Source organism: Tigriopus californicus, chromosome 3, assembly GCF_007210705.1.
Source record: "Tigriopus californicus strain San Diego chromosome 3, Tcal_SD_v2.1, whole genome shotgun sequence".
NCBI lineage: Eukaryota > Metazoa > Arthropoda > Copepoda > Harpacticoida > Harpacticidae > Tigriopus > Tigriopus californicus.
Genome location: NC_081442.1, coordinates 13408760 through 13416637, shown reverse-complemented (window position 1 = coordinate 13416637; position 7878 = coordinate 13408760). Strand labels below are relative to the sequence as shown.

At 41.1% G+C, this 7878-nt stretch overlaps 1 long non-coding RNA gene across 3 annotated transcripts; it reads right to left on the bottom strand.

Moving 5' to 3' along the window:
* Positions 1–4103: 4103 nt before the first annotated feature.
* On the bottom strand, positions 4104–7238 carry LOC131878360 (uncharacterized). 3 transcript variants are annotated; one of them, XR_009373010.1, is made up of 4 exons: positions 5853–7238; positions 5456–5572; positions 5311–5349; positions 4104–5249 (listed from the first exon to the last, which is right to left on the bottom strand). It is a non-coding gene; the product is annotated as an uncharacterized LOC131878360 (long non-coding RNA). The 3 variants fall into 3 exon arrangements; XR_009373009.1 differs by having other exon boundaries at positions 4104–5572; XR_009373011.1 differs by having other exon boundaries at positions 4104–5569.
* Between the last annotated feature and the right edge of the window lie 640 nt (positions 7239–7878).

Below are 7878 nucleotides of genomic sequence, written 5' to 3'. Positions count from 1 at the left end.
ATGGGTTGTCGTCACCCACAAGGAGTTGGATGGAGTTGGACTCCATTGTCAAGACAACCAAATGACAATACTTGGGCATATCCTGAAGCTGTAGTGTACTCGCGTAGACCGTTATTTTGGGACTTGTAGAAATAAGTACAAGTGAGTTTTATCTAGATTTTGTGTTTATTTCAGGACATTGAAATCAACCAATCAGAAACAGTCCTCAAGTAACTTTCAGAAGCACACCCAGGTCCAAAATAACGGTCTGAGATCTCATTTGAAAACACACCCACGTCTTGAAATAAAGGTATCAAGTCCCTATGGGAGCCACTCCCAAGTCCCGAAATAACGGTCTGACATCTCATTTGAAAAACACACCCCACGTCTTGAAATAACGGTATCAAGTCCTTATGGGAGCCACTCCCAAGTCCCGAAAGAACGGTCTGACATCTCATTTGAAAAACACACCCTCGTCTTGAAATAACGGTATCAAGTCCTTATGGGAGCCACTCCCAATTCCCGAAAGAACGGTCTGACATCTCATTTGAAAAACACACCCACGTCTTGAAATAAGGTATCAAGCTCCTTATGGGAGCCACTCCCAAGTCCCGAATAACGGTCTGACATCTCATTTGAAAAACACACCCACGTCTTGAATAAATGGTATCAAGTCCTTATGGGAGCCACTCCCAAGTCCCGAAAGAACGGTCTGACACCTTCATTTGAAAAACACACCCACGTCTTGAAATAACGGTATCAAGTCCTTATGGGAGCCACTCCCAAGTCCCGAAAGAACGGTCTGACATCTCATTTGAAAAAACACACCCACGTCTTGAAATAACGGTATCAAGCCCCTATGGGAGCCACTCCCAGTCCCGAAATAACGGTCTGACATCTCATTTGAAAAACACACCCACGTCTTGAAATAACGGTATCAAGTCCCTATGGGAGCCACTCCCAAGTCCCGAAAGAACGGTCTGACATCTCATTTGAAAAACAACCCCACGTCTTGAAATAACGGTATCAAGTCCTTATGGGAGCCACTCCCAAGTCCCGAAATAACGGTCTGACATCTCATTTGAAAAACACACCCACGTCTTGAAATAACGGTATCAAGTCCCTATGGAGCCACTCCCAGTCCCGAAAGAACGGTCTGACATCTCATTTGAAAAACACACCCACGTCTTGAAATAACGGTATCAAGTCCTTATGGGAGCCACTCCCAAGTCCCGAAATAATGGTCTGACATCTCATTTGAAAAACACCCACGTCTTGAAATAACGGTATCAAGTCCTATGGGAGCCACTCCTAAGTCCCGAAATAACGGTCTGACATCTCATTTGAAAAACACACCCACGTCTTGAAATAACGGTATCAAGTCCCTATGGGAGCCACTCCAAGTCCCGAAATAATGGTCTGACATCTCATTTGAAAAACACACCCACGTCTTGAAATAACGGTATCAAGTCCATTGCTTTCCGGATTATAAGGTGATGACCATCCATGCATGATGGGTTTGTTATTGCAGAACTTTCGGAATTTGTTGCAAAAGTGCTCCCGTAGTCAATGAATCCAAAAGAAACTGGAATGGCCAACCTGAATATCTATCAAATACTACCAGGTAGTGCCGTCCAACAAACTCAAAAAGGTCGGCTACAATTTGGTCCATCGGTCCATAGCTTGGTATTTCTCTTGGAGTGGTTCTCGCTGTTGGGATGGTCTTTGAGCTTGACAAATCTTGCACCAATCGATCATGATCTGGATGTTATTATTGACCTTGAGGCAATTGTTTCAAATAGTGATGCCACATCCAAGTGATGTCGTGGGTTGTTGGCATTAAGAGCTTATATCGCTCAAGAAGTGAGGTTTCAAAGACCAAGTCGGCAGTGTGTCCGCTCTGCACAGCCTGGGTGTGGCTGTTGATGATGGTGGATGCCCGCACTAAAGCCCTGGCCAGGTCTGGCTGCTCATGTCTAAAGATTGATTGATATAGTGTATTTGGAAGGTCGCAGAACAACATGATTCTCTTTATCGACCCTTCATTTTGAAATGTCACATTACTTTTGAAGCAATTGTTTTTTTCAAACTGCATATTGACTTCACAATCCCACATTTTTTTTTGATACGAGCTTTTTCTGATGTTTTGGTTTGGCTCGTCTTGAATTTCAGATGGGAGGTCCTCAAATGCTTGCACTGTTCTTTGCAAGGGATAAGATTGAGGTCTCCCTTGTCCTAGAAAATTACTTGATTCTCGTAAAACGCTACCAGAACATCACACTATCCAATCCCTGACCCTAGCAATAGGTTACCATGTCAAGATTACTCCCTTCAGAGAGAGCACCTATTTTGCTAGGGCTTAATTTTTTTTTTTTGGCCAGGTCTGGCTGCTCCTGTCTGAAATTAGCCACCAGATTGATTGATATAGTGTATTTGGAAGGTCGCTGAACACAATGATTCTCTATTTGACCCCTTCATTTCGAAATGTCACATTACTTTTGAAGCAGTTGTTTATACTTGAAAGAAAATCGCCCCCCTAGAGAGAGGAGAATTATCGTCTTTTCATTCTTTTTTCAAACTGCATTTAACTTCACAGTCCCAACAATTTTTAGATACGAGCTTTTCTGACATGTTGGATTGGTTCGCCTTGAATATCAGATGGGTGATCCTCAAAGGTTTGCTTATGCGTCAAACTATTTCGGTCAATATCAGTGACAAATGATGTGAGCGAGCTTCAATGAGATTTGGATGGACTTTGCAGGTTGGCTGATTTGAACCTGATGTTGTTTAACGTCTCAAAATGTGTGGTCTGCAGTTCTGGGATCATCACTTTGGTTCCTGCCCGCTCTTACGTCATGTATGGGAACTCGTCTCAGAACTCTGTGCACCCTGATCTTTGGGTGGCATTTGATGTCCGATTAATGTTTAGTGGACACTGTGCGTCATTGGCTGAAAAGCGAACCAAATACTTTGAATGATCAAACAGCCATACATACAATGCGCAATCGGCCACCAAATTGTGAAGAAGCTTTGCAAGGGATCTCGAAATGCAAAATAGAAGATTCCCAACATCAACAGCACACTGCTGTCTGAAGTGGAGTGGCGCCGTGATTGTTCATGATTGTTGGAGATCAAGCGCCCTCTCTGCCTAACTCTAAGAGTCGGTCGCACAATTATGGCTTCAATGCCAGTCCGTTTGGGAAGAGTGAAACTGAGGAAGAATCACACCGTCGAAGACTCGGTTTTACTCCCTTATTCCAATGACCGGAATGGCGACACTCCGAGCTGCTAAGCGTATTCGTACTCCCCTGCCCAAAGGGGCCACACCCATATTCCCGTTTGAAATATCGAGAATTTCTTTCTACGATATTCGAGAGATATATGAGAATATTTGGAAGTCCCGAAATAACGGTCTGAGATCTCTTTTGTTTGGAAGTCCCGAAATAACGGTCTCAGATTTTTTTTGCACGGAACTCCCGAAATAACGGTGTCATATTTCTTTTGTTTAAGAGGCCCGAAATAACAGTTTTAGATCTCTTTTGTTTGGAAGTCCCAAAATTACGGTTTGGATCTCCTTTGTATGGAAGTCCCAAATGAACAGTTTAATATTTCTCTACTATAGAGACTTCCATGGAAATTTACGGACGTCAAACAGGGTCTACAATATAGGATCTATTCAATCTCTTTTGCAAATGAACGCAAAGCTTGGACTCGAATTGAACTGAAATTGAATTAATCCATTTCAGCGTTCCTTTTCATGTTCATGTGTTTCGTACTCTAGCATAATATCACTCTAAATGTATTATCATCGTTAGATTAAACTTTCATAGTCCAATCCCTTCATAATATAATTGGTATAAACCCACACCTTCCATTGAGAAGACATCGTAGTAGGGCAAACGTCATCATATAAATCTGTAAATCTACCAATAGTCCAATGAAAGACTTTGATGTTATGATTGAAGTTTCCAACATGGCGAAGCATTTTGCCTTGCTCAGTCCGATCCTGTCCTTTGGCTTTCGAAAATACTTGAACCGACGCTTCGTTACCATGAACAGTCTCAATGTTCCTCATTACCTTTGAAAATCCCTTGAGACAAAATTAACAATACTGAGTCTTGACATAGTTCGGGCCACCTTCTTTCTTCTCACAAGGCTTGATTACAACGTTGCCTGGAGAGCTGGATGGGAGTGAACCCATCAACCAAGATAGATATGTGTCTGAGAAACCAGGTTGCCTTGTTCTGGGCGGTGGGTTAATGTACGTTACACTTTCGGTATATGAAACCAAATATTGAAGACATTTCTTCCAATCAAGAATGCTCGACTCTAAAGAAAGCGGGGTGCAATATGTGTGCCTTCCTGAATTGAAGAGTCGTCAGACTCGTCCATATCAGATGAAGTCCCAGGAATATGTTCCTCGGATGCTGTGGCAACTTCTTGCAGTCGAATTTTGACCAAACGATCATCTTTGAAAGGGGCTCGTCCTCGTTTTCCAGATGAAGTCGATGGAGCTGGTTCATCTTGGTTTTCGAAAATGCAGATTGAAATAGAAATATGTTTTTTTGTAATATCTACATTTTTTGTTGGTAATAACGAAAACCAGCGGCTGAAAAACGTACCATCATAGTTTGACGAGTTATCAAATTCGTCCAATTCAGAAAAAAACATGGGAAATGAGCGAGCCCTTTTTTGGCGAGGAATTTTAACTAAAATTATTCGAGCAATTAGCAGTCTTATGAACTACGAAAATGATTGATGTGAACACACTTTTCCAAGGGCGGTACCCTCGTTTACCTGATAAAGTCGACGGAACTGGTTCATCCTCGTTTCCTACAACGTAAATCGAAACGGAATTTTGTTTATGAAAACTCGTACATCAATTGAAGCACGTACCTTCCTGATCTTTGTTTGCTTCGGGAGAAGTAACCTGAATATTTTTCTCTGTTGACGAAGACGATTCTTCGCTACGTTGAATGAGAGCTAGATAGTTAGAAAGAGGTCGAATTTGAAACTATTGGCAATTATGAGACTAGAAAATAGTTGCCTTTCCAAGGGCGGTACGCTCGTTTTCCTGACGAAGTCGATGGAACTGGCACCAAATCTGCTTATTGGGTTAAATTAAATCGAAGAGGAAGCTGATCGTGTTCAGTATACTATCAAAACTATTTGATATTTACCACTTATCATCTTGGAAAAATTGTCCGCCTCATGTTCATGTAGGATGTGAGGTTGATTTTCAATTCTTTGTCCCATGGCCGATTGTTCATCTTGGGAAATTAAGGACATATTGTTTTGGCTGAATACATCCAATTTTTGTTTGCTACTTACCTTTGAAGAGAAACGACTCTCTATCCAAATTTCTCTTTGCTTTATGGTCCAGAGATGGATGGTCAAATGGGCAAGGATGGCAGAGAAGAGCAGCATATTAATAAGTAACTCCATTATAAGAAACAAAATGTTCCAAACAAAATACCTGGGCTTGTACACATGTCAATTTATTTGTCGAGAGTTGGGCTAATAATAATGGTTGATTCGTCTACTTCAGATTGATTCTCCAAGCTTTTCCGCTTTCTTGGAGTTGGAGGACCTCCTAACGAAAAATTGAAATAAATTTATATGACAAAAAGTAACGAACAATTTTGTAGAATAACGTGAGCGTGAATATGATACAGACTATGTTCCTTTTGCTTCATTTGGAAAAGCATTGCATGGTGATTTCCCTCAGTCTATTCAACATTCAAAATCAAATACCATTCTAAGGTTCATTGAGGTGGCATTGAATCTCAATCAAAATTCTTACTTTCATTAAAATAAAAGGTTTTATCAACCGTTCTGAGCCAACTATTATCATTCTAAATTGATATTCTTACCCAAAAGATCAGGAACTGGCTCGTTAAGGAACTTATCACAAGCAACCGCAGAATCAAATCCTTCCACAATTTCTCCGGTGAACCATACGCCGTCAAAAGCGACCTGGATTTCTTTGGAACCTAATCGTATTATCTTCTCCGTATTTTCTTTACTATCAATCCTGGCAAACGTGTCATCCGTAGGAAAATACGCAGCCCAATGTCTCTTCATTTACCTAGATTGGGATGAATTTGTAAATCAATTTTAAAATCTACTTCATCAAACTTTACTTACCCGACTGTATCCGTGGCAAAAATTGACTTCAACAAGGAATTCAGCAAAGTCCACTCACCATTCACTAACAATAATGAACTTTGATCCAAATGAATATCTTCAAATTTCAAACAAAAAACACCTTTTAATAAAGGAGCGCACTAGTTTGGAGACTTAAAGAGTATTTCCAGGAAACATTGCCAATAATTAAGGCCAAGTACACGTAAATTAAATTAACACTGAAGATTAACATTGAAGACATTTGAAGACATAAAGCATTTGATAACGTTCGTACCTACTCTGGACACTTTATACTTTATAATCCCGAGGTCTGAAATCTTTCCCAAGAACTCAAATTAGACATGCCTTCAATGGATAATTCCTCTGCGGTGATTAGGGCCCATATAGAGGAAGCACATTCGAGCTTTGATTGGACTGTGGATTTGAAAAGTGTTTTCAGGGTAAACGCGTCCCTGGATTAGAATTTTCGGTAAAGTCAGCTTCAAGCTAGGAAAGCCGGAATCACCTTCGATTGGATGGGCTCCTAAAATTTGTCATTTTCTTGGTCAATTATCCCCAGATACTTGTCAGAGCTTACTGATTGAACTGGGTTCTGGTCATCATTATTATTATTAACAATCGGATCCACCCAATACATTAAAGTTCATATATTGTACCTAAAGTAAAGGGTATAGATCAAGCCAAAACATGATGCAAGAAATGGAGAAGAGGGAGAAAAGTAGAATACTTATTGTAAATGTGTCAAGCAAATTAGAGAAAACTCCTAGGAGACATGGCAATGGGGTTATAAATCTCGACAATGCCTTTGACACAAAAGTAACTTGCCTGTAACAATAAACAAAGCTTTCGCAAGCAAATGTGAAAACAACGTTTATTAAAAATCTATTTCCAATCATGATTTGTATCTTATGATACGAAATACGTTGAAATAGATTATACTTACATACTTTGACATAACTCGAATGTGTCAAGATTTTTTCGTTATTTTGTCATTTCGGGACGTGGGTGTGTTTTTCAAATGAGATCTCAGACCGTTATTTATTTGGGGACTTGGGAGTGGCTCCCATAGGGACTTGATACCGTTATTTCAAGACGTGGGTGTGTTTTTCAAATGAGATNAAACCAACGAGATTAAGGGGACGGCCATCAACACCACAAATGGTGGAGTTCCATAGACATTGTTCAATTGATGTCAATTGGCAAAGATCCGAATTTCGAAATTGGTTCATACCCATTATAATGACGTCGGCTCCTGTGTCGGCACAAAATCGGAGATTGACAGACTCGGACGATCAGTGAGGGGAGACCAAGACATCAATCCGGTTGACATGCTCTTTTTGAGACGATGTTGCCACTCGAAGATGTAAACCACCTGCCTTCTTCTTGTCTCGTGACGCATCTCTCTGGCGGCACGCGGGCTGCCAATGGCCCGCTATGCCACATCCGTGACACGTCGACTTTAAAGCCGGACAATCGTCACGAGAATGCGTCTTGGTAAGACCACAGAGCGGACACTTCTCTGGATCAATTCTAGGGAGAGAAGAACTCTGCCCAGATCCACGAGCACTTTGAGGACAATCATTAACCTCAGCTCGGAGGATGGAAGCCTCCACATCTTTCCGGAACCCAATCAACTTTGATTTGGCTTTGAAGAAAGCCTGAAGATTTTCCTCCATGGCCGGATCTGCATCTCGCGTATCAGACGCAAGATGGCAGATGATCTGATCCTCTGCATTCAGTTATCTTTGTAGT